Source organism: Macaca nemestrina, chromosome 12 (genome assembly GCF_043159975.1).
Source record: "Macaca nemestrina isolate mMacNem1 chromosome 12, mMacNem.hap1, whole genome shotgun sequence".
NCBI lineage: Eukaryota > Metazoa > Chordata > Mammalia > Primates > Cercopithecidae > Macaca > Macaca nemestrina.
The window spans coordinates 35,753,133-35,778,531 of NC_092136.1; the positions used below are offsets into that span (position 1 = coordinate 35,753,133).

General features: G+C 36.5%; 1 pseudogene; it reads right to left on the reverse strand.

The window, feature by feature from the left end:
- Window positions 1-4,147: 4,147 nt before the first annotated feature.
- On the reverse strand, window positions 4,148-4,949 carry LOC105471474 (large ribosomal subunit protein eL8 pseudogene; annotated as a pseudogene).
- Between the last annotated feature and the right edge of the window lie 20,450 nt (window positions 4,950-25,399).

The following is a 25,399-nucleotide window of genomic DNA, read 5'->3' on the forward strand; positions in this document are numbered from 1 at the left end:
TGTTTTATAAAAGCCATTCTGACTGGTTTGAGATGGTATCTCATTGTGGATTTGATATGCATTTCTCTAATCATCAATGATGTTGGTCTTCTCATATGTTTGTTGGTCATGTGTTTGTCTCTTTTTGAGAAGTGTCTGTTCATAGTCTTTCTTCATTTTTAAATGAGGTTGTTTGTTTTTTGCCTGTTTATTTGTTAGAGTTCCTTATAGATCCTTGATATTAGACCTTGTCAGATGCATAATTTGCAAATATTTTCTCCCATTCTGTAGGTTGTGTATTACTCTGTTGATAGTTTCTCTGCTGTGCAGAAGCGCTTTAGTTTAATTAGGTACTACTTTTCTATTTCTTTCATTGCAGCTGCTTTTGGAGACTTCATTATAAAATTTTTGCCAAGGTCTAGGTCCAGAATGGTATATCTTAGGCTTTCTTCTAAGGTTTTTATAGCTTTAGGTTTTAGAGTTAAGTCTTTAGTCCATCTTGAGTTAATTTTTGTGTATGTTGAAAGGAAGGGCCATATATATATATTTTTTCATATATATTTTATGTATATATATATATATAAAATAAATACCTGAGTTTGGTGGCGGGTACCTGTATTCCCAGCTACATAGGAGGCTGAGGCAGGAGAATCGCTTGAACCCAGGAGTCAGAGGTTGCAGTGAGCTGAGATTGGGCCATTGCACTCTAGCCTGGGCAACAAGCATGAAACTCCGTCTCAAGAAAAAAAAAGAAGTAAAGAAAGGAAGGGGTTCTATTTCAATCTTCTGCGTATGGCCAGTCACTTATCACAGCACCATTTATTGAAGAGAAATTCCTTTCCCCATTGCTTGTTTTTGTTGACTTTGTCAAAGATCAGATGGTGGTAGGTGTGCAACTTTATTTGTGAGTTCTCTAACCTGTTCCATTGTGTCTGTTTTTGTACCAGTACCATGATATTTTGTTTATTGTAGCTTATGGTATAGTTTTATATCAAGTAGTGTGATGTTTTTGGCTTTGTTCTGTTTCCTTAGGATTATTTTGGCTATTTGGGCTCCATTTTGGCTTCATAAATTTTAAAATCGTTTTTTCTAGTTCTGTGATAAACAATGTCACCAGTAGTTTGATAGGAATAACATTGAATCTGTAAATTGGTTTGGGCAGGATGGCCGTTTTAATAATATTCTTCCTACCCATGATCATGGAATGTGTTTCCATTGGTTTGCGATGTCTTTGACTTCTTCAGAAGTGTTTTGTAATTCTCACTGTAGAGATCATTTACCACCTCAGTTGGCTGTATTTCTAGATATTTTGTTCTATTTGTGGCTATTGTGATTGAAAGTGTGTTCTTGATTTGGCTCTCAGACATTACTGATGTGTAGAAATGCTATGGATTTTTGTATGTTGATTTTGTATCCTGAAACTTTGCTGAAGTTACTTATTCTAGGAGGCTTTTGGTGTAGTCTTTATGGTTTTCTGGGCATAGAGTCATATCATTAATTAAGAGAGATAGCTTGACTTCTTCTTTTCTTATTTGGATGTCTTTTATTTCTTTACCTTGCTTTATTGCTCTGGCTAGGACATCCAGTTTATATTGAAAGAACTGGTTAGAGTGGGCATCTTTCTTTTGTTCCAATTCTCAAGGGGAATGTTTCCAGCTTTTGCCCATTTAATATGATGTTGGCTGTGAATTTGTCATAGATGGCTCTTATTATTTTGAGGTCTGTTCCTTTGGTGCATTAAAGTTTGTTCAGGGATTTTAGCCTGAAGAAACGCTGAATTTTATCAAAAACCTTTTCTGCCTTTATTAAGAGGATCATGTGTATTTTGTTTTTAATGATAAATGATTCAACAAGAAAACTATCATAAATATATATGCTCCCAGCACTAGAGCACCCAGATTCATAAAACAAGTTCTTAGAGACCTATGAAGAGACTTAGATAACCATCCAATGGTAGTGTGAGACTTTAATACTCCCACTGACAGTGTTAGACACATCATTGAGGCAGAAAATAAAGATATTCTTGACATAAATTCGACACTTGACCAAATAGACCTAAGAGGCATCAACAGAATATGCAACAGTAAAATATACATTCTTCTCATGCACATGGCACATACTCTAAGATTGGATACATGCTCAGCAATCTCTAGCAAATTTTAAAAAACCTAAATCATGCCAACCACTCTCTTAGACCATAACACAGTAAAATATAATCCAATGCCAAGAAGAACTTTCAAATCATACAGTTACTTGGAAATTAACCAATCTGCTCTTAAACCTTTGAGAAAATAATAAAATTAAGGTATAAATCCAAAACTTCTTTGAAACTAATGAAAAAGATATAATATATCAGAATATCTGGGACACAGCTAAAGCAGTGTTAAGAGGAGTGTTTATAGTGCTAAAAGCCTAAATTAAGAAGTTAGTAAGATCTCTAACAACCTAACATCACACCTAGAGGAACTAGAAAAACTAGAGCAATTCAACCCCAAAGCTAGCAGAAGAAAAGAAATAACCATAATCAGAGCTGAACTGAGTGAAATTGAGTTGCAAAATCCACTTAAACAATCAACAAAACCTAAAGTTCGTTTTTTGAAAGAATAAATAGTGTTGATGGACAGCTAGCTAGATTAATAAAGAAAAAGGAGAGAAGATCCAAATAAACACGATCAGAAATGACTAACGTGATAATCTCACCAACACTGCAGAAATATAAGGAGTCCTCAGGGACTATTATGAATAGCTCTGTTCACACAAACTAGAAAATCTAGAAGAAATGGATAAATTCTAACAAATACACAAACCAAGACTGAACCAGGAAGAAATTGAAATCCTGAACAGATCACCAATGAGTTCCCAAATTAAATATGTAATAAAATATTTACCAACCAGAAAAAGCTCTGGACCACATGAACTGCAGCCAAATCCTACCAGATAAAGAAGAGCTGGTACCAATCCTACTAAAATTATTTCAAAAAATCAAGGAGGAGGGACTCCACCGTAACTCATTCTATGAGGCCAGCATCATTCTGATAGCAAAATCTGGCAGAAATACAGTGAAAAAAGAAACTTCAGGCAAATATCCCTGAAGAACATAAGTTCAAAAATCTTCAGCAAAATACTAACAAACTGAATCCAGCAGCACATCAAAAAGCTAATTTACCAAGATCAAATAGGCTTTATTCATTGGATGCAAGGCTGGTTTAATACACAGAAATTAATAAATGTGATTCATCAGATAAATAGAAATAACTTCTAATATTTCTCTCTTAAAATAATCCTTAAAAATGTACTAAAATCAATCTTAGGTTGAGGGAAAAGAACTTTAAGAAAAACTTTAAAAGATGATATTTATTGAGCATCCTTCTGTCCGTCACTAAAGGTACAAGCAATTATGCCTGTTATAATAAAGAAATAGTATGAAAATTTAGCCAGTCTTAGAAATTAATTTCAGAGAGGCCACTGTGAGGATGTGTGTTTAGGTAGAACACATTTTGTTTTCAACATCTTCACCTAATTGAAGGAGAGGCCAAATAGGAATTCTCTTAATTTGGAGTAAACTGATGTGCTAAGAGATAGGGAACACTGGATAAAGTGTGCATACAAAGAGCTCTTTAAAATTCTATTCTGTATCACTTTCTTTACTAAGGTTTACTAAGTTTCAGTTTTCTTGTAAAAATAGGGTGAAATACCTACTTTCCAGTGTTGTTACAAGAGTTAAACAAATTGTGTACAAAATCCTTAGCATACTACCTGGTACATTATAAATGTTCAGTAAGTAGGAGTTGTGCAGCATTATCATGCAGTCTTATATTATTTGATATCCATAGTGGCACCAAATATGTACTTCAATAAAGTTCTTCTGAGTTTATTAAGGAAATAAAGGAGATCCGTAGATGGATCTTATCTATATGGCAAACCAACATGTATGGCATGTGATAATTTAGGAAATACTAATTCTCTTTGTAACATTTCAAGTGGACTACATGTGTATGGGACAAAATAAAATGTATTTTCTAATAGTAGGCATATTTTGTTTTAGTTTGTTTGTCCCACTATAGCAGAATACCTGAAACTGGGTAATTTATAAAAAACAAGAATTTATATTTTTTGAAGGAAAAATTGTATTTTTCTTTTTATGTAGAGAAAACTCAACACTATACATTTAACCCACTTTAGTGGCAAGTTCTTTAGCCTTTGCCTTTTTGAGCTTGGCAATGCAAGCTACAGATCTGGTACCCAGGACATTGCCTCCCCAGTGACGGTGGATCTCATTGTATCTGTCGTTGCAATTGGTCCTGATAGCTTCCACCAGCTTAGCCAAAGCTCCTTTGTCTTCCAAGTTAACCTGTGTGAAGGCAGCAGTGGTGCAGGTCTTCCTGTGGACTAGATGTCCCAGTTTTGCCTTCCCCTTGATAGTGCAGTAAGGGACCCCCATTTTACAATGTAGGGCAGGCAAGAAAACAGCCAGCTCGATGGGACCCATGTGTGTGCAGTAACCACCAACTGAGCTTTCTTGTTCTCCACCAAGGTGGTGATGGTGTTAATTCCTGCTCCAAGGACAGGTGGTCTCTTAGTGGGGACATCCCCTTTGCTGGCAGCTTTCTTCTCGGCCCCAGGCCAACAGCCTCTGCTTATTCTTTTGCTTTAGTCTCTGGTCTGTACTTGTGGGCCAGCTTAAGCAGCTGAGTAGCTGTTTGCTGGTCCAGGGCCTGGATGAACTGGTTAATCACAGGAGGCACTTTCAGCTGCTTATAGAGGATGGCTCTCTGCTGCTATAACCTGATATAGCTGGGCCATTTCACAAAGCAGGTGAGATCTCTTTTGAACTGGATGTCATGTTGAATGCCAACATTCTTAGGCCTTTTCTCAAACAGGGGATTCACCACTTTCTTGGCCTCCTGCTTCTTCACAGCAGTAGGGACCAGAGCCACTTTTTTCCCCTTGGCCTTCTTTCCTTATAGCATCTTAGGTGGTGGGAGGAGACAGCAAGAACAAAAATTTATATTCTCACAATTCTGAAGAGTAGGAAGTCCAAAATCAAGGCACTGGCATGTGGTCCAGTAAGGGCCATTTTGCTGCATCCTCATGTGGCAGGAAGTAGATGTTCACGTGAGCATAGGTTTGCAGAATGCTGCCCAAACCCTCTTTCAAAGAACTTTAATCCCATTAACAAAAAGCATCCCTCATGGCCTAGTCATCTCTTAAAGGTCCAACTCTTAATATTATCACATTGGCAACACTTGGATTTTAGAGGGGATTAGGTTTCAACATGAATTTTGGAGGGAACACAACATTTAAACCATAGCAGAAAACGTGTCAAAAATGGCAAATTATGTAGAATAAATTTAATGAACTTTAAATGTCAAAACTTCTGATTTGGGTTTAACACCCATTTAGAATGACAGCACCAAGGTTTTAATGCAGACCTCTAACTTTCATTTCTGAAATGATATATTTTTTCTAACTGTTGGCTTTGTTTTCAGAACAGCTTTTCAATTTAGGTCTTTACTACACAGCTTTACATTTTTTTTCCTTATCTCCCACCTGCCAAATTTGGCAATTTTCTTTGGGCTTGGAATGTGTGTAATATAGATTTTGTATTTCCTACAATACTTAGTAGACTGTTTGGCACATAGTAGATAATGATATGGTTTGGCTTTGTGTCCCCACCCAAATGTCATCTTGAATTATAATCCCCATGTGTTGAGGGAGGGACCTGGTGGGAGTTGATTGGATCATGGGGGCGGTTTCCCCTGTGGTGTTCTCATGATAGGGAGGGAGTTCTCACGAAAGCTGATGGTTTTATAAGGAGATCTCCCTCTCTCTCTCTCTCTCTCTCTCTCTCTCTCTCTCTCTTCCCCCCACTCTCTCTCCCCCCTCTCTCTCCCCCCTCCCCCCTCCCCCCTCTCTCTCCCCCCCTCCCCCCTCTCTCTCCCCCCCTCCCCCCTCTCTCTCCCCCCTCCCCCCTCTCTCTCCCCCCCTCTCCCCCCTCCCCCCCCTCTCCCCCTCTCCCTCTCTGCCTCTCTCCCTCTCCCTCTCTCCCTCTCCCTCTCCTGCCTTGTGAAGAAGGTACTTGCTTCCCCTTCACCTTCTGCCGTGACTGTAAGTTTCCTGAGGCCTCTGCAGTCATGTGGAACTGTAACTCAATTAAACCTCTGTATTTCTAAATTAACCAGTCTCAGGTATTATCATTATAGCAGTGTGACAACAGACTAATACACTCAATAAACACACACAAACATATATATATATATATATATATGCCATTATTATTTGTCTTTTAGTATGCACCTACTATTTATTGTGGTAAAACTTTACACTGATTATCTTATTTAATTTTCTGAGAAACACTGACAAGTTAATATTCGCATTTTATAAAAGAGAAAACAACTGATATTTAGAGAGATTAAACCATAAGGTCATGTTCCAAGACCATCTAGTTCATAAGTGGAGAGCAATTTAATTGTTTTGATGGTCATCATCTGTAACAATGGTATTATAGAAGAGTGAAATCAGCAAGATAGTAAGAGACAAAGTTTCAGGCTCTACTCCCTGCCCAACTAGAAATTCAGCTAGCAACTATCCACAAAAAACATGTTTTTGAAAATCCAAATACTTGGAACTAAGCCTGACACACTCATGTGGTCTACAGGCTGACTGAGAACTGCATTAGAAGGATAAGAACTGCCTCACTTCAACCATACGACCCCCTCTTCTTCCCCCAAGTCAGCACAATGCCAGATGGGTAGGATTTCTCTGGGCCATGGTTTTTACAGGGGATAAAAAGAACTGGTGTCAGTCATCTAGCTTCCTTAGCATTCTCAAGCACTTCTCGGAAGCCCACTTTGGTTGCACCTCATGGGGGAACACTGGAAATAACATCTGGGGTCAAGTAAAAACAGAGAAATAAGAGAGATCACATTGACCAGTGTGTGATCTTGTTGGTACCTTTGTGTTCGTGCCAGCTATGGCACCCAGTCATAGATACCAGCCAGCTTCATACCCCACCTGCAAAGCTAATTTGGTTGTTTTCACAACCACAGTAGGAAGTTCAATCTGGCTTGAGTTATAGATGGCTAGTCTGTATACCAAGCTCCAGATTCCACCCCAACAACTTCACCCAAGCATGGAAACGCCTTCCTCTGTCTATTTAGTAGAAGCAGAGAGACTAGACCTGCTTGACCTAGAAGTTCAAAGAGTGACTCTGCTCAGCCAAAAAGCCTGACAAATGACCTCATCCAGGCAGGGATATCCCTGCCTCTTCCTATTTTGGAGAAGCATAAGGGCTAGACATACTTGAACCAAGAGATCAAACAGTGGCTCAACTCAGACAAAAGCCCACCCCATGGTTCCACCCAAAGAAGTAGGCAACTCTCAGTTGTGCATTTCTAAGGAGCATAGTCTCTGGGCCCTGCGTGTCCCAAGCAGCAACTCTGCCTAACCTCAGAGCTGAGCCTGCAGCCCTGTCCAACTGCAGATCCAAAATGTGTCATTCAGGGAATATATCCTCTGATAGGCATGACTAGAGGCCCTCACAGTAATCTTCCAGTTGCTCTGCCTAATAGCAGAGCCCAGCCAGAAGCTCCACATGACATAAGAGCAAAGGCAGCAAACCAATCCAAATAGCTCATAACAGGGCCTTCCAGAATTACAGAGTAAACTAAGTAGTGAAGGTGTATCCCTGCCAAAGAACACCTGTGAAAACAAGAAGAGGTTGTTGTCTCTTTATATGTACACACAACAGTGCAAAGACGTAAGGTTTTCCAAAAATCTGGGAATAATTACATCTTTTATAGAAATTAATCTCCAATAATGGATGCTAAAAGATGGAGATCTATGAAGTGACAAAAAATTATGATCTTCTTAAGTAAGTTCAGTGAACTTGAAAAGTATACAGCTAGAAAATTAAATGAAATTTGGAAAATAGCATGGAAAGTGAGAAATTTGACAAAGAAATAGAAACAATAGTGAAAAATAGAAATCCTGCAAATTACAGACACAATAACTGAACTGAAAAAAAAAAATAGTAGGCTTCACCAGACAACTCAGTCAAGCAGAAGAAAGTCTGTGAGCTTGAAGGCAGGACATTTGAAATTATCTAGGCAGAGAAGCAAAAATTCTAAAGAATAAAAAATAAGAAAGTCTATAGGCGCTATGGGAAACCATCAAAGGTGAAACCTTTGTATAACAGGAGGTTTAGAAGGGGATGAAAGGAAAACATCCAGAAAGCATATTTAAAGAAATAATGTCTAAAAATTTTCATAATCTGAGGATAGATTCCAATGTTCATGTACAAGAAACACAGAGGTTTCAATCAAATTCAACCGAAAGAAGAGTTCACTAAGACACACTCATCAAAACATCAAAACTCAAAAAAACTTTGGGAGCAGCAAGAGATGAGAAACATATTACACGGAAAGGAATAAAAATACGACTGTCAACAGATTTCTCAGCAGAAACCCAACAGACCAGGAAACAAGGGGAAGATATATTAAAAATGCTAAAGGAAAAAAAAAAAACTGATGAAACCACCAACCAAGAATGCTTTACTCAGAAAATTTTTTTAAGAAATGAAAGAGAAATAAAAACTTTTCAGACAAACAAAAGCTAAAGGAATTCATCACCATTAGGCCTCAAGGATTGCTGAAAGGAGTTTTGTAAATTAAAACAAAAGGCTGCTAATTAAAAACATAAAACAAAAAGTACAGAACCCAATAGTATACATAATACAGAGCTATATTTAGAATACTTTAGGACCATAATGACAGTTGTGCAAAGCAATTTTATTCTAGTATGAGGGTTAAAAGACAAAACTATTAGCAAGAACCTAGCTAAAATAAATGTTCAAGGGATAAACTTTTGAAAATAATATAAATTCTTCCATGTGTGGTGGCACGTGTCTGTAATCCCAGCTATTTGGGAGGCTGAGGTGGGAGGATCACATGAGCCCAGGAGTTCTGGGCTGTAGTGCACTATGCCGATTGGGTGTCCACACTAAATTCAGCATCAATATGGTGACCCCCTGGAGTGGGGACTACCAGGTTGCCTAAGGAGGGGTGTACCAGCCTGGGCCAGAATTGGAGCAGGTCAAAACTCCTGTGCTGAAAATAATATAAATGCTCACATCATAATGTAAAATATTGGAAGGGGGAGTGAAAGTGTAAGGTTGCTTGAAAAGTTAATTTATTATCAACTTGAAATAGACTGCTATAGCTATAAGATGTTCTATGTAAGCGTAATGGTAACAATGAAGAAAAAAATCCGTAGAAGAATTACAAAACAAAAGTATAGAGAATTCAAAGCATACCACCACAGAAAACTATGAAACTACAAAGGAAGACAGCAAGAAACACACAAACAAAAAATGTCACAAATCAATTAATAAAATAACAGTAGTAAGATCTTAGCTATCAATAATTACCTTAAATGTAAATGAGTTGCATTCTCTAATGAAAATACATAGACTAAATGGATACAAAAAAGACCCAACTATATGCTGCCTACGAAAGATTCATCTCAGTTTTAAGTATACACATAGACTGAAAATTCAGGGATGAAAAAAGGGTATTCTACACAAATAGAAACTAAAACAGAACTGGGGTAGCTATACTTATACAAAATAAACTTTAAGTCAAAAACTGTAAAAAGAGACAAAGAAATACATTATAAAATGATGAAGAAGTCAGTTCATCAAGAAAACATAAACATTTTAAATATATATGCCCCTAATATTGGAGCAACCAAATATATAAAGGAAATATTAAAGGATCTGATGGGTATTGCACATTCCAATATGACAATTGTAGGGAACTTCAATACACTACATTTAGCAATAGACAGGTCATCTAAACAAAATTAACAAGATAATTTTAAACTTGAACAACATTTTGAGACCAAATCGCCCTAATAGACATGTACAAACCATTCTTTACAACATGTGCAACAGAAGGCACTTCCTTCTCAAGGACACATGGGACATTCTCCAGCATAGATCATATGTTAGTCCACAAAACAAGTATTAGTAAATTTAAGAAGACATGGTTAAGAAGACTGTAATTATAACAAGTATCTTTTCAAACCATAATGGTACAACTAGAAATCAGTAAAATGAGGTATTTTAAACAATTGTTTCTGAACAACCAATGGATCAACAAAGAAATAAAATGCAAATTAAAAAATATATTGAGGCTGGGTGCAGTGGCTCACACTGGTAATCCCAGCACTTTGGGAAGCTAAAGCAGGTGGATCACTTGAGACCAGGAGTTCAAGACAGCTTGAGCAACATAGTGAGACCTTGTCTCTACAAAATATAAAAATATAAAAACAGCTGAGCATGATTGTGCATTGCATGACTGTAGTCCCAACTACTTGGTAGATTGAATCAGGAGGATCAGTTGACCCCAGGAGTTCCAGGCCACAGTGAACTATGATAATGCCACTGCACTCCAGCCTCGGCAACAGAGTGAGACCCTGTCTCTAAAGAGGCAATCTTGAGACAAATGAAAACAGAAACACAATATGCCAAAACTTATGGGATACAGCAAAGGTACTTCTAAGAAGAAAGTTTATAGCAATGAATAAAGTTTATAGCAATGAATGGTTACATCAAAAAATAACAAAGATCTCAAATAAATTAAAATGTCATTCCTAAAGAACTAGAAAAAAGCCCAAACTAAGCCCACTTAGCAGAAGAAAAAAAAAAAAAAAAGATCAGAGAAGAAATAAATAAAATTGACTAGAAAATTAATACAAAACATCAACAAAACTAAGTTTTTTTTGAAAAGATAAACACAATGAACAAGTCTTAAGCTAGACTAAGAAAAAGAAGATTCAAATACATAAAATTAGAAATGAAAGCAGTGACATTAACAACTGATACCACAGAAATACAAAGGATCATAAGAAACTATTATGAATAAGTATATGCCATCTTTATATGATAATATGTAAGAAATTGATAAATTCCTAGACATATACAACCTATGAAGACTAAATCATAAAGAAATAGAAAACGTGAACTGACCAGTAACAATTTAGGAGACTGAGTCAGTGATAAAATGTTTCCCATCAAAGAGAAGCCCAAGACCAAGACCTGATGGCTTCATTGCTGAATTCTACCAAATATTTGAAGGTTCTAATTCCAAAGGTAAAGAAGAATACCATAATAAGTTAAAATAAAATTCCAGGCCAATATCTCTGATGAACATAGATGCAAAGATTTTCAACAAAATACTGGCAAACTAAATTCAACAATACATTAAAAGAATCATTCAACGTGAACTAATGGAATTTATCCCTAGAATGCAAGGATGACTTAAAATACATGGATCAATAAATGTGATACGGTACATTAACAGAATAAAACACAAAAACTGTATAAGTATCTCATTACATGCAGAAAAAATACTTTGCAAATTTTAACATCCTTTCATGATAAACGTTTCTCACCAAATTAGCTATAACAGGAATGTGCCTCAACACAATACAAGGCATATGCAATCCCAAAGCTCACATTATACTCAAAAGTGAAAAACTGAAAGCCTTTCCTGTAGGAAATGGAACAAGACAAGGCTCATTCTTGTTGCTTCTATTCAACTTAGTATTGGAAATCTTTGCTAGAGCAATTAGGTAATAGGAAGCAATAAAATCTTCCAAATAGAAAAGGAAGTAGATAAATTGTCACTCTTTGCTGACACATGATCTCATGTATAGAAAAATCTAAAGATTCCATAAAAAACCGTTAGAACTAATAAATATGTTAGAGTTGCAGAATGCAAAATAAACACACAAAAATCAGTAGCATTTTTATATACCAACAATGAGCTATCCAAAAAGAAATGAACAATCTCATTGACAATTTCTATGAAAAACACTTAAGAATAAATATAACCAAGGAGGTGAAAGACCTATGCACTAAAAACTATAAAACGTTGATGAAATAAATTGAAGAAGACATAAATGAATGAAAAGATATCCTGTATTTTGTGGATTGGAAAAATTATTGCTAAAACATCCATACTACATAAAGCGAGCTACAGTTTCAGTGCAATCCCTATCAAAATTCCAATGTTATTTTTCATAGAAAGAGAAACAATCCTAAAATTAACATGGAACCAAAAAAATTATATGTATGCAGCACAATCACAAGCAAGAAAATACACCTGGAGGCATTATACTAGCATATTTCAAACTATACTACAACACAATTGATATGGTTTGGCTGTGTCCCCACCCACTCTCATTTTGAATTCCCATGTGTTGTGGAAGGGACCTGGTAGGAGGTAATTGAATCATGGAGGCAGGTCTTTCCCATGCTGTTCTTGTGATGGTAATAAGTCTCATGAGATCTGATGGTTTTTCAAAAGGGGAGTTTCTCTGTGCAAGCTCTCTTCTATTTTTGGCTGCCATGTGACATGTGCCTTTCACCTTCTGCCATGATTGTGAGGCCTCCCCTGTCACATGGAACTATAAGTCAATTAAACCTGTTTCTTTTGTAAATTTCCCAGTCTTAGGTATGTCTTTATCAGCAGCTTGAAAATGGACTAATATAGTAAATTGATACCAGTAGAGTAGGGCGCTGCTGAAAACATACCCAAAAATGTGGAAGTGACTTTGGAACTGAGTAACAGGCAGAGGTTGGAACAGGTTGGAAGGCTGAGAAGAAGATAGAAAAATGTGAGAAAGTTTGGAACTCCCTGGAAACTTGTTAAACAGCTTTGACCAAAATGCTGATAATGATATGGACAATGAAATCCAGGCTGAGGTGGTCTCACATGTGGATGATGAACTTGTTGGGAACTGGAGCAAAGGTGACTCTTGTTATGTTTTAGCAAAGAGACTTGTGGCATTTTGTCCTGAATCTGTTCAGGAACTTTGAACTTGAGAGACGTGATTTAGGGTATCTGATGGAAGAAATTTTTAAGCAGAAAGCATTCAAGAGGTGATTTGGGTGCTGTTAAAGGCATTCAGTTTTTATAAGTGAAGCAGAGCATAAAAGTTCAGAAAATTTGCAGCCTGACAATGTGATGGAAACGAAAATCCCATTTTCTTAGGTGACATTCAAGCCAGCTGCAGAAATTTGCATAAGTAATGAGCTGAATGGTAATCTCTAAGACAATGGGGAAAATGTCTCCAGGGTTTGTCAGAGGTCTTCACAGCAGTCCCTCCCATCACAGGCCCAAAGGCCTGGGATGAAGAAGTTTCCTGGACTGGGCCCACAGTCCTTGTACTGTGTGCAACCTAGGGACTTGGTGCCCTGCATCCGAGGCGCTCCAGCCATGGCTGAAAGGGGCCAACATAGAGCTCAGGTTATGGCTTCAGAGGGTGCAAGACACAAGCCTTGGTAGCTTCCACATGGTGTTGAGCTTGCAGTTGCACAGATGTCAAGAATTGGGGTTTGGGAACCTCTGCCTAGATTTCAAAGGATGTATGGAAACGCCTGGATGTCCAGGAAGAAGTTTGCTACAGGGGCAGGACTCTTGTAAAGAACCTCTGCTAGGGCAGTGTGGAAGGGAAATGTGGGGTTGGAGCCCCCACACCAAGTCCTTACTGAGGCACTGCCTAGTGGAGCTGTGAGCATTGCCTAGAGAAAAATCTTTACCAAGGCTTTTGTAGGTCAAAAAGTAATTGTACATAAATTTATTTGTGTATTTGTTTATTATTTTTTCACAATAAAGTAAGCACATGTATTGGAAACTACTTTGTTACAGAGTAGGGTTTCTTTAGAAGCAGGAGGAGGAAATGGCTGTACCTAAATTTAATAGTAAAAATAATGAGCTCGACCTTTATGGTTAATTTGAATAACACTGTCAGAAAAGAAGAAAACCAGTGGGCAAAATGGTTTCTCATATATACTGCAGACTTTACCTGTAATGAAGAAGCTGGTTTCTTTGGTAATGGGATATTAGGAACCTCCACAATTGCCTAAATATTCTGCTTCAGTGAAGTTCTCACATCAGTGATTTCCCAAAGGATTACATCAGGATATTCTACACATTTGTATATTTTATTGTAAATCTGTAATTTTTAAGACACTCACATTATATACTATACGCACAGAGTGGCATAGGTTAAGTTTGAGCACAAAGCAGACATTCAACAAATTGCAGGTGAATTAAACCAACCTATATATCACATATTACATTTGGATGTCTATCTTTGCCTGGTGGTATTATCCTGTATCATTTTTATTTCCATCAAGTTAAAAATAGCATACTAAACCATATACAAGTAATTGAGGGAATGTGAGTAGTAGGAAAAAATAAGTGAATAGTTGAAAAACATGAGCAGACAATTTTAAGCCAACTGTGAGTTAATTCCTTACAAACTCTTGCATTCCAGTTTCAAACAATCAAGTGAAAGACAGAAATATTATTAACTATACGAATTATAGAGAAACCACCAGTTCAGGAGGAGCACAGGTAGATCTGATTTTATGGTTTCAGGAATGGGTTCTCACTGAGTAGACACTACATTAGAGCAAACAATAGCTTCAGAGTAAATAAGACAATGCATTTCCAAAGGATTTTTTTAAATAACATCCTTCACCATTGGCCAAAATCACTGTTACCCATACAAAACAGTAAAAGAACCACCATGAGAATAGATTGAATGAATATGGAAGATGCAATGTCCATAAAATACATACATTATCACTAATAGTGTACATTTATTTCTCTAAGGTATTTCACTCAAAAATTTAGTTACTTGACATTGTGAACAATGGCATGCTTGTTTTTAATTGGCAGAAGACTCAGGGAATGTAATCATGCTAGACATTAAATGAACTGCAAACAAAAGGATTAGAGGAAAGCATTTAAATAAATCCCTTTAAAGAGCCTCTGTAGCATTTCTTCTTATATTGTTTATTTCAGACAACAAGCAGAACTTGGAGCCTTCAGGTAGTTTGCCTTATTTTATACGGTATTGTGATTGTAAAAAGGAGACAGAGTCTGTTCTGTGTACTTTAATGTTGTTTCCACTATTTAAGAAATCCTCTTGAAAGAAAGCAACAGATGCATCACCAGCTATGAAAAGGATGCTCTCTGTTAAACTGCCCTCATCAAGAAGCATGCTGCATGTTATGGTGGAAAGAGCTTGACTTTTGGGATCAGATACATTTATAGTAGCTATGTTGATTTGGACATGTATTGTTGAAAGAAAAACTTCAGCCAAGTTAAATTTAAAGGAGTTGAATTGAACAATGAACAATTCACAAATCAAGCAGTCCCCAGAATCACAGCAGATTCAGAGGGACTTCAGTACAGCCACGTGGTGAAAGAAGATTTATAGTCAAAAAAAAAAAAAAAAAAAAAAGGGAAATATACAGAAATCAGACGTGAGGTACGTGAGGTACAGGAACAACTGGATTGGTTACAGCTTAGTGTTTGCCTTTTTTGAACACAGTTCAAACAGTTGGCTACATTTGATTGGCCAAAACTGGTGATTGACACAGGTGTGAGCTATGGTTGGTTCACACCGCCACTTGTTATAGTTTACAATGTACACAAAAACCTTTAGGCCAAACTTAAATATGTAAGGAGGCAGCTTTAGGCTAAGCTTGATTAACAGTTTTTAATCTCTGTGTTCTTTAGATTCCTCATGGTACAACATTATGATGATGATAACTATTTTAATAATTAGGGTTCATTTGTTGCCAGTGATGGATACTTGTTGGCAAATTTAACAGAAAGGAAATTTATTGGAAGACTATTGGGGAAATTCACAGAATACATGGGAAGGCAGTAAAACTTGGATTACAAATAAGCAGGATTCACGGCTGTCATGGGGAATCAAGAGGCAGAAATACTTCGTATCTCCTTTGGCAACATTGCTATAATAAATGCTTCCCACTGCTTTTCCCTCTACCCTTAAAATTCTCAGATTAAGTTTCAAGGTTCTTGAAAAAAAATCCAATTGCTGTAACATGACAGCTTGGCTAGGAGATCATAGAATCCTTTTTTTTTTTTTTTTTTTTTTTTTTTGAGACGGAGTCTCGCTCTGTTACCAGGCTGGAGTGCAGTGGTGCGATCTCCGCTCACCGCAGCCTCCGCCTCGTGGTTTCAAGCAATTCTCCTGCCTCAGCCTCCCAAGTAGCTGGGACTACAGGCAAGCGCCACCAAGCTCAGCTAATTTTTGTACTTTTAGTAGAGACGGGTTTCACCATTTTGGACAGAATGGTCTGAATCTCTTGACCTCGTGATCCGCCCACCTCGGCCTCCCAAAGTGCTGGGATTATAGGCGTGGGCCACCATGCCCGGCCAGAATACTTTTATTTACAGACATATGAAGATTACATATATGGATGAGAGGTAATTTCCCAAAAAGGATGTATGCCACAAGAAGGAGAAATAAATGTCAAGCAGTCAAAAAACAAAAGCAAAAACCATCTGCTCTCTACCTACGATGATAGAGTTAATGAAGATTAAATGATATAACATTCATAAAACCCTCTGCACATAGTAGACACTACCCTGGGATAAAAGGTCTGCAAGGGCAAGAACTTGGCTCTATTCCATGCTGCATCTGAAGAGCTTAGAATAATAACTTGCAAAAGTAGATGCTCAGCTAATGCCTGTTGTGGACTCACGGCATGTGTTCCTCTCCTTCTTTGTTTCTGCCATCCTGACTCCCTTTACTGGTAAAGTTTGATGGGAAATGACATTATCTGGTAAAATATGTTTCCGATAAATAGCATTTAAGAGCACATGCTACTTGCACTACATGGTTATCACATTGTCACAGGATCTTTGTAATTTCAGTTGTTTATTGAAGCCAAAAGGAAACCATCATCAGGACATTAGAGTGTGGTGACATTTCCGTTAGCACTTTCAGGAGTGAACTCATATCTATTTTTTAATCTGAATGTCTGGCTCTGTGAGTCAGAGCTCTTTTGTTCTGTATTCTCTTTCTTGCACACCAGTTTCACTGATTTTAAATCCCACTTTACTCTGGATACTTTACATGACTCTGTGATCATACCTTTTTTGTTTTCCTGAGCAAAGCTGCTGAGTGGAACTGTGTGTCACCCAAAGATTCAGAGCTTAGAGATCGCAGCTGCTAGTGAACCATTTGGAAGTTGTCCCTTAAAGAAGACAGCACCATTTATGTTAGTGTCATTTTGTGCTGCTAAATGTTGTGATAAGTAGTCTCCCTTTTAATGACACTAGGCAGGCAAGGAGTGGGTCTTTAAAAAGAATTAAAAATTACCTTGATATATGCAAATAAGTATTGGAAGAACTTGGAATTGTGTTGTCCAAAGTGCACATGATAAATGATACTTATGCGCAGCCAACAGCATAAAAACAATCTTAGTTGATTTTTTTGTGCGTGTATGAGGACAGTGGGAGGAAATGAAGTGTACACTGGTTAGAAATGTAAGAAATCTAGACTGGAATCTTGTTTCTGCCATTACAAGTTGTATGACTTTGAGTAGATAACTCCTCTCTCCGAACTTTGGTTTCCTTTCCTGAGAAATGGGCATATAGTTGCCTGGGTGATTGTTACAGGAACCCATAAATTAATAATTATAATTCACTTAGAAGAGTAATAAATATAGAAGATATTCATAAATATAGACCCTCAATGCTGGAGGATAAAAAGACTCATGTTACTCTGAGAGATATTTTTCTATATGTAAAGAAGTATCCAATTACATTCAAAATACTTAAGATTGAACCCCGTCTCCATCAGGAAGTGACTGTGCGAACCTGGAAATGTTGTGTCAGTATATTTTGGTTTCAGATACCTCATATGTAAAACAGATGTAAGAATTTCCATTCTGTCTGATTTACAGAGTTGTTTACAGGTTGAGACCCCCCAAAACATGTGAAGTTGCAAGGAGTGAGTTTTTAAAATTAACAACATTGAGTTAAACAATTTCCGTTTATTATGTGTCTATTTTGTACTAGACCCAATCTTAAACTCTTAATGTATATTAACTCAGTGATCTAATGAAGTTGGTAATAATATTCTCCTGTTTTGTATTTGAGGAAACTGGAGCTTCAACAATTTAGGAATATTCCCAGTTTCCAAGGGCTGCTATAACAATACCACAAACTGAGTGGCTTGAAATAACAGAAACTTATTCTTACAGTTCTTGAAGCTAGGGGTCTGAAGTCAAGGTGTTGGCAGCACCATGCCCCCTCTAGAACTTGTAGGGGAGAATCCTTCCTTACGTTTTCTAATAGCTTCTGGTGGTGGTAGTCAATCTCTGGCATTCCTTGACTCCTATATGCATACCTCCAACCTTTTTTTTTTTTTTTTTTTTTTGTTGTTGTTGTTGAGATGGAGCCTCTCTCTGTCCCCCAGGCTGGAGTGCAGTGGCCGGATCTCAGCTCACTGCAAGCTCCGACTCCCGGGTTTACGCCATTCTCCTGCCTCAGCCTCCTGAGTAGCTGGGACTACAGGCGCCCGCCACCTCGCCCAGCTAGTTTTTTGTATTTTTTTTAGTAGAGATGGGGTTTCACCGTGTTAGCCAGAATGGTCTCGATCTCCTGACCTCGTGATCCGCCCGTCTTGGCTTCCCGAAGTGCTGGGATTACAGGCTCGAGCCACCGCGACCGGCCTCCAATCTTTATTTTTGGTCATCACATGGCATTCTCCTTGTGTCTGTGTCTCTGTTGTCACTTCTAAGGACATCAGTGATCTTAGCTTGGCCCACCGTAATGACCTAATATTAACTTGATTATGTCTGCAATGACTATATTTCCACATAAAGTCACATTTATAGATGCTAATAATTAGGACTTCAACGTATCTTTTTTTGGGGGCATAATTCAATTCATAACATCACCCAATGTAAACTACCAAAAAAGTGTTATAGCTGAGATTTGGTCTCCAGTGTGTTATTTCTAGAACTTGAGGTAGGGCTTACAGAAATTCATGTATTTAGATGTCAGCTGAGCCAGCACTAGTACCTGACATTCATGATTTCCAGGTCATGGGCTTTCACATTGTGCTTGGCTGCCTCTCAGGGAAAAAAAAAAAAAAAAAAAAAAAATTACAAACTAAAATCAGCAGCATTTTCTATTTTTGTAGATAGTGCTTTTCTGTTGTGTTTGAGAGCCTGTTTCCTGAAGGAGGTAGAGTGAAGAGTGGACTGTTTTAGTAAAAAGTGAGAAATACACCCATCCTTATCTCTCAGCTTATGTTTCTGGATGGAGCTGGGCTATCCCCAATCCTATACTGAGAATGGTCATATTGTGTAGGCTTGGCCAGTAAGAATATCTTATTACCCTGGCTTCAGTGATAGGTTGAGGGATGGGGATGCAAAACTAGCCAGTTCAATGGGATTCAAAAATATAGAGGTCAAATCGAAAAGTTTTCAGAATAAAATACTGAAACATTTTTGCTTCCCATCCCAAATAAAGTTACTATACATGGAGACAGTGGTGGCCAATGTCCCATTAAAGAGTAAGAGATCTGACTTCAGTGTGAGAAACCAACAGAAATTGAAATTGTTCTGCCTAAACCAGTGTAAGCTTTTATTATTGGTAATCAAAATGTCTTTTTGTAATCTTTATTGATTAAATAATAGTTGTACGTGTTTTTGGTATATGTGTGATATTTTGATATATGTATAGAATATTTAATGATTAAATCAGAGTAATGGGGATATCCATCCACTCAAACATTTATCTTTTCTTTGTGTTGGGAACATTACAATTCTTCTATTTTGAAATATACCTTAATTATTTTAACTACAATTTTCCTACTGTACTATCGAATGCTGGAACTTATGCCTTTTACCTAACTGTATGTTTAGACATGGTATATATTCTATTGGTTTTATGTATGTAAATTGGTATATATTCTATTTTCGTGGTACATATTCTACTTGTTTTATGTATATAATTGGTTTTATATACTACTGGGTATAATTGGATATAAAATTTATTATACATATGTGTGTATACACTATATATGTTGATATTACATACATATATATGTATAGAGATATATTTTAAGAAGTTGACCAACATGATTGTCAGAATTGGAAAGTTTAAAATACGTAGGATAGGCCAGCAGGCCAGAAACTCAAGCAGAGCTATGTTAGAGTCCTGAGGTAGAACTCCTTCTTCTCCAGAAAATGTCAGTTTCTGCTCTTAAGGCCTCAATTGATTGGATGTGTTCCACTCATATTATCAAAGGTAATCTCCTTTACTTAAAGTCAACTGATTACAAATGTCAATCACTTCTACAAAATGCCTTCACAGCAACATCTAGGCTAGTGTTTTACCACACTGCTGAACACCATAGCCCAGACAATTTGACACATAAAATAGTCATCACAGCTATCAGATCTTACATGGGTAAGACTTATTAAGAAAGTGACACTGAACTAAGATTTTAAAAATATGAACAAGTAACTCATGTGAACATCTAGAGTAAGAACTTTCAAGCACAGGAAATATCTAGTGCAAAGTCCCTACTATTGGAGCATGCCTGACATGTCTGAGGCACAGCACTAGAAGATAAGTGTGGTTAAAAGAATAACTAGGGAGGTGATGAGTATTTATAGAAATATTTGAAGTCAAGATATTTCTGTAAATGTTCTTGGATACTACAGCTCTGAAGAAGGTCAATGAAAGCACAAATGCTGCAATAGAAATAGAAAATAAACATGCTTCCCTAAGAGGCAAGATGACAAAGAAGTCATCCCTCTCACTTTTAGAGTGTGGGTGCCTGGAAAGCAGGCAGTAAGACTATACACTGCTCACTGTTGTGTCTCCAGCACCCAGCACAGTACATGACATATTGTAGGTTGTTGCTACATATTTGAAGAATGAAGGAACCTCATACTTATAGCCAATTACTTATGGATGCACCTCTATTTGGAAAAACGTTAATTCTAATCTACCGATACTGGAATGTTTTCTTGATCATTTCCCAGTACTCTTATTATTTTCCCTTTTCATTCCTACTGTGTTCTTATATGTGCTTGGACCTTGATCATTTATTCATCTGCCATTAGCAGTCTGTGGTGCAGGATTGAGAGTAAAACTTTCCATTTATTGATTCCTTTGAAATTGGCATAAGTTTCTTGTGGCTTTATAGATTCTAGATCTTAAAAGTATCAGTGGATAATCTGGGAAAACCCTTTAATTAAGTAGATGTGTATCATGGTCTTTGATTTATGAGGTACTTATAAATAACAGACACAAGACAGAGATTTATTCAGCTGAGTGAAGAATCTTCATTTTGTAATAATGGAAGCAGAAAAGGGATGTGACTGAGATGAACAGAGCCATGAGTGGACAAAAGATGAGTAGGATGAAGTAAATTCATCATGTTTAAAAATACTATGCTAATTTATACAGTAATAGCTGATCTCACTAAGTGCAAGAGGAAATGTAGGTTAAAAATATAGATTCACAAATAAATTGGCTAAATTCTTGGAGTACCAAGCCATACTGAGTTATTGGGGTAGGATATTTTAAAAGAAATGATCTATAACTTGATTATTGACAGTGGTGTACTGGAGATGTCTAACAATGGTAAATGTGGTAAAATAAACATATATGTATACTCAAGTTTATAATATACTTTAATGATATCAAGGCTGTATAGCATGAAATTTACAAATAATAAAATATAGAATATTTCCTATTGTACATTATATATAATCAATTGATTCTGAAATAATGGTTTTGTTGGTTTTGTTAAACTTTTTTACCTGCAGCCGAACTATGGTTGCAATTAAACAATGAACTGACAAAATCAGACTACAAATAAACACTTGTTTACTATGAGATTTGACAAAAGGAATCACTCATGACATAGATAAATGAATGTAGCCTCAACATGGATGTTGATGTTTTCATTGACTTAAATGAGTAAGGTAAAAGTGAAAGAAGGAAGACATTTTTTTATGACCGTATTCTTCAATCATACAAATTATTTCTTGAAACAAATATTAAATAATCATTTTTGAACACAGGAGTAATATTTTATTTTTTGTGCAATTTATAATGTAGCAGCTAGAGACATAACCCACTTTTATATTTAATCTTCATATTAACATTTTCTACCACTTTAAATACAGACAACACAGTAAATCAAGCTTTGATTCATAGCATTTGCTGATTTTCATAATGTAGATACTCACAGCATGGCCAGTTTCAAGCTATGAATTTACCATCACTGAACATGGAATTAGGAAGAAATGCACAGAATTTACTATTATATAGTATTTATCATACAGATAATACAGATGTAAATAACTTCAACAGCATGGTTGGTATTTGGTAGTAAAATACATTTAGGAGGTGATAAATTTTGGCTATTTATTACCTTTGGTTTTTAAATTTTTTAACTGTAATTTTATATGATTAAAAAAAGTAGCTGTGTTTAAAAATTAGTTGGACAAATTTGTAAAAATTTAACACTTGTCTGGTGCTACTCAGCACTGGCAGCTCCAGTACACTACTGGATATGAACACAGGCAAGAGAACTCATCTTTCATACTTGCCAATTTTTTATAGATATCTAAAACATAGAACCTATACTCAGTAGAAGGATGATTTGATCTTGTGATCCATTGCTTATATTCTTTCATAAAAAGTCAACTGACTCTTTTCTCATAGGTCCCATGATGATATTAGATTACTTTCTTAAAATGGGAAAAAAAAAACCAGGCAATTTCGTTTTGAAAAAATCTTTTCAGCCAAAATAGAAATAACCATGTCCACTAAAGTATGTTTTTAAAAATATTTTTCTAATTTACAGAATTAGGTACTTAATGCAAAGTACATAAAAACATAGCAGAAAACATCATAAAAGCTTGTTTTATCAATCCTCTTTTCTGCCCTTTATGTGTACATTAGTTTATTCTCAGTGACCGACTCAGGAGTTCAAGTACTGAGTTGAGAATGGTTTGCTTTGCCTTCCTTTATCTTTTCTAAACTTGCCTTACAAAAATATTCATAGTCCATTTTCCTCCTTGATTCTATTTATTATTCTTATCTTCCCCCCAATTTTTAAAGAATGTGTCCATAAACTCTAACATATTTATAGAGGTTATTTAAACATCAGCAACCCTCATTGTAGTTAGTTTTCTGATAACATAACTAATCTTTGGATCATAGGCTTATAAAAAGTCTATTTTTTGATACTTCTGGTCATTCTAAACATGAACCCCAATTCTTGCCTAAGTGACTTTGTGTTGCAAAGTCATTTCATTCCCAGAGCAAGAAGTAGCAAAGGTAACCATGTAATTTTTAGAGCATCTTTATTCTCAACTGGAACAAGTGCTTCAATTACTGAAGATATTATTGATTAAATTTCAAGTGATTTTGCTGCTTTGAGACCTCAACTTTTTCAACAATTCATTTCAGGCAAGTTTTTAATCTAAATGTGTGATTCCTATGACTGACTATATGCATCAGTGATGTTGAAGTAATGATACATTAATCACATCCCAAATAACAAGTTTATGGGGCAGAAAACCAAATTTGAAGCATGGACTTTTGTGTTTATTCAGAAAGAATGTTACCACATTTGCAGGCTAATCATTCATAAGCATGACTATTTTCTTTTGGTTATTTGTCATACCCAAACCAGGATATTGTACTTTAAATTTATGAATAAATACTTTGTATGGAAATTGGATAAACTGGATATCAAATACATATACCTTTTTCCAAATGACTATTTTCTTATTTTTTCAAAGCAATGGTTACAGTGGATCCTTTTGAGGCAAAATCTGTTTTTAGGTTGATATTAATACTGAAAAGTATTAGGATCTGCATAATGAAAATGAGATAGGTATTCATTGGATCCAGAGCATGGATTTATGATTTTAATTATCCCAATGACCTATGTTAAGTTTAGCCTAAAGCTGTCTCCTTATATATTTTAAGTATGGCCAAAAGGTTGCTCTGTACATAGTGACCTATAACCTAACTGGATATGTAAACTGACTGTGGCCTACTTTGGTTTCAGTCATCGAGTTTTGGACAACCAAAAGTGGCCAACTAGTCAAACTGCATTCAAATAAGGCAAATGCTGAGCTGTAACCAATCCAACTATTTCTGCATTGAACTTCCATTTTCTGTCTGTCACCTCCCTTTTTCTGTCCATAAATTTTCTTTGGTCTCATGGCAGCACTGGAGTCTGTCTGAACCTATTCTGGTTTGGGAGCAGTATGATTCATGGATCATTCTTTGCTCAATTAAAATTTAAGTTCAATTTGTCTAAGGTATTTCTTCTGACACCTATTAAATATTTATTTGATTCTCATGTGACTATTTGGAACTCTTTGTACAGTTTGTGTGTGATTTATAATGTAACAATGAGGTTGTCGAAAAAAATTGATTGAAGGATTTTTGAAAAAAATAAATTAACCAAAGAAAAATCTTTTATGAACTGCCCTGTGGTCAGAGTCACCCTAGTGTATGCTTTCAAAGTATTTTCACACATACAGGAGAGACACAATAGAGATTACTGATCAGAATAAAGACCTTATCACTGTATGGATTTAATATCAAAGATGGAATTATTTTAACTATATTATTTTTAAGGTAGTAAAATGGTCTTAACCATTGTTTTAAGAACTGAGATGTGAAAATACAATAAAAGTGAAAGGGTTATGTTTTAGTTACCCCTGTTAAAAGACAAACTTAGGCTCATTATAATTTTAAAGAATATATTTGAGCAGACAGCAATTCATGAATTGGGCAGCACCAAACCACAGCAGTTTAGGCTTCATTGAGAAAAGGGGAGGGGAAAACTTTTATAAGGTGCTGTGAAAGCAAGACAAATGAAATATTTGGGAAGGAAGTGGATTGCTCCTGCAGGCCCTGGTAAATAGTTAAAAAACTCCAAAGACAAAAGGACATAATCTCCTGGGAGCTCTAGGGCCTCAACCACAGCCTGATTCCCCCTATGCTACCACAGCTGATGCTCTCTTGAAAGCACCACCTCCTGGCAGGAGACCAACCAACAGAAAACTAATGCAATAAATAAAACTACAACTAAGGACCCTCACAGAGTTTATAACACTCCCCTGTCACCTCCACTGGAGCAGGTGCTGCTATCCACAGCTGAGAGATCTGAAAATGGTTCATATCACAGGACTCTGTGCAAACACCTGCAAAGTCAAGCTCAGAACCTGATAGCTCCACTGAGTGGCTAGATTCAGAAGAGAAATAACAGTCACTACAGTTCAGCTCCCAGGAAACCATTTCCCTAGGGGAACGGGGGAGCACTGCATCAAGGGAGCACCCCATGGAACAAAATAATCTGAACAGCAGCCCTTGAGCCCCAGATATTACCTCTGACATATTCTACGCAAATGAGCAAATGAGAAAAAAAAAAACCAAAAAAATAATTCTGATAATATGACAAAACAAGGTTCTTTAGTACCCCCGAAAGATCACACTAGCTCACCAGCAATGGATCCAAACCAAGAAGA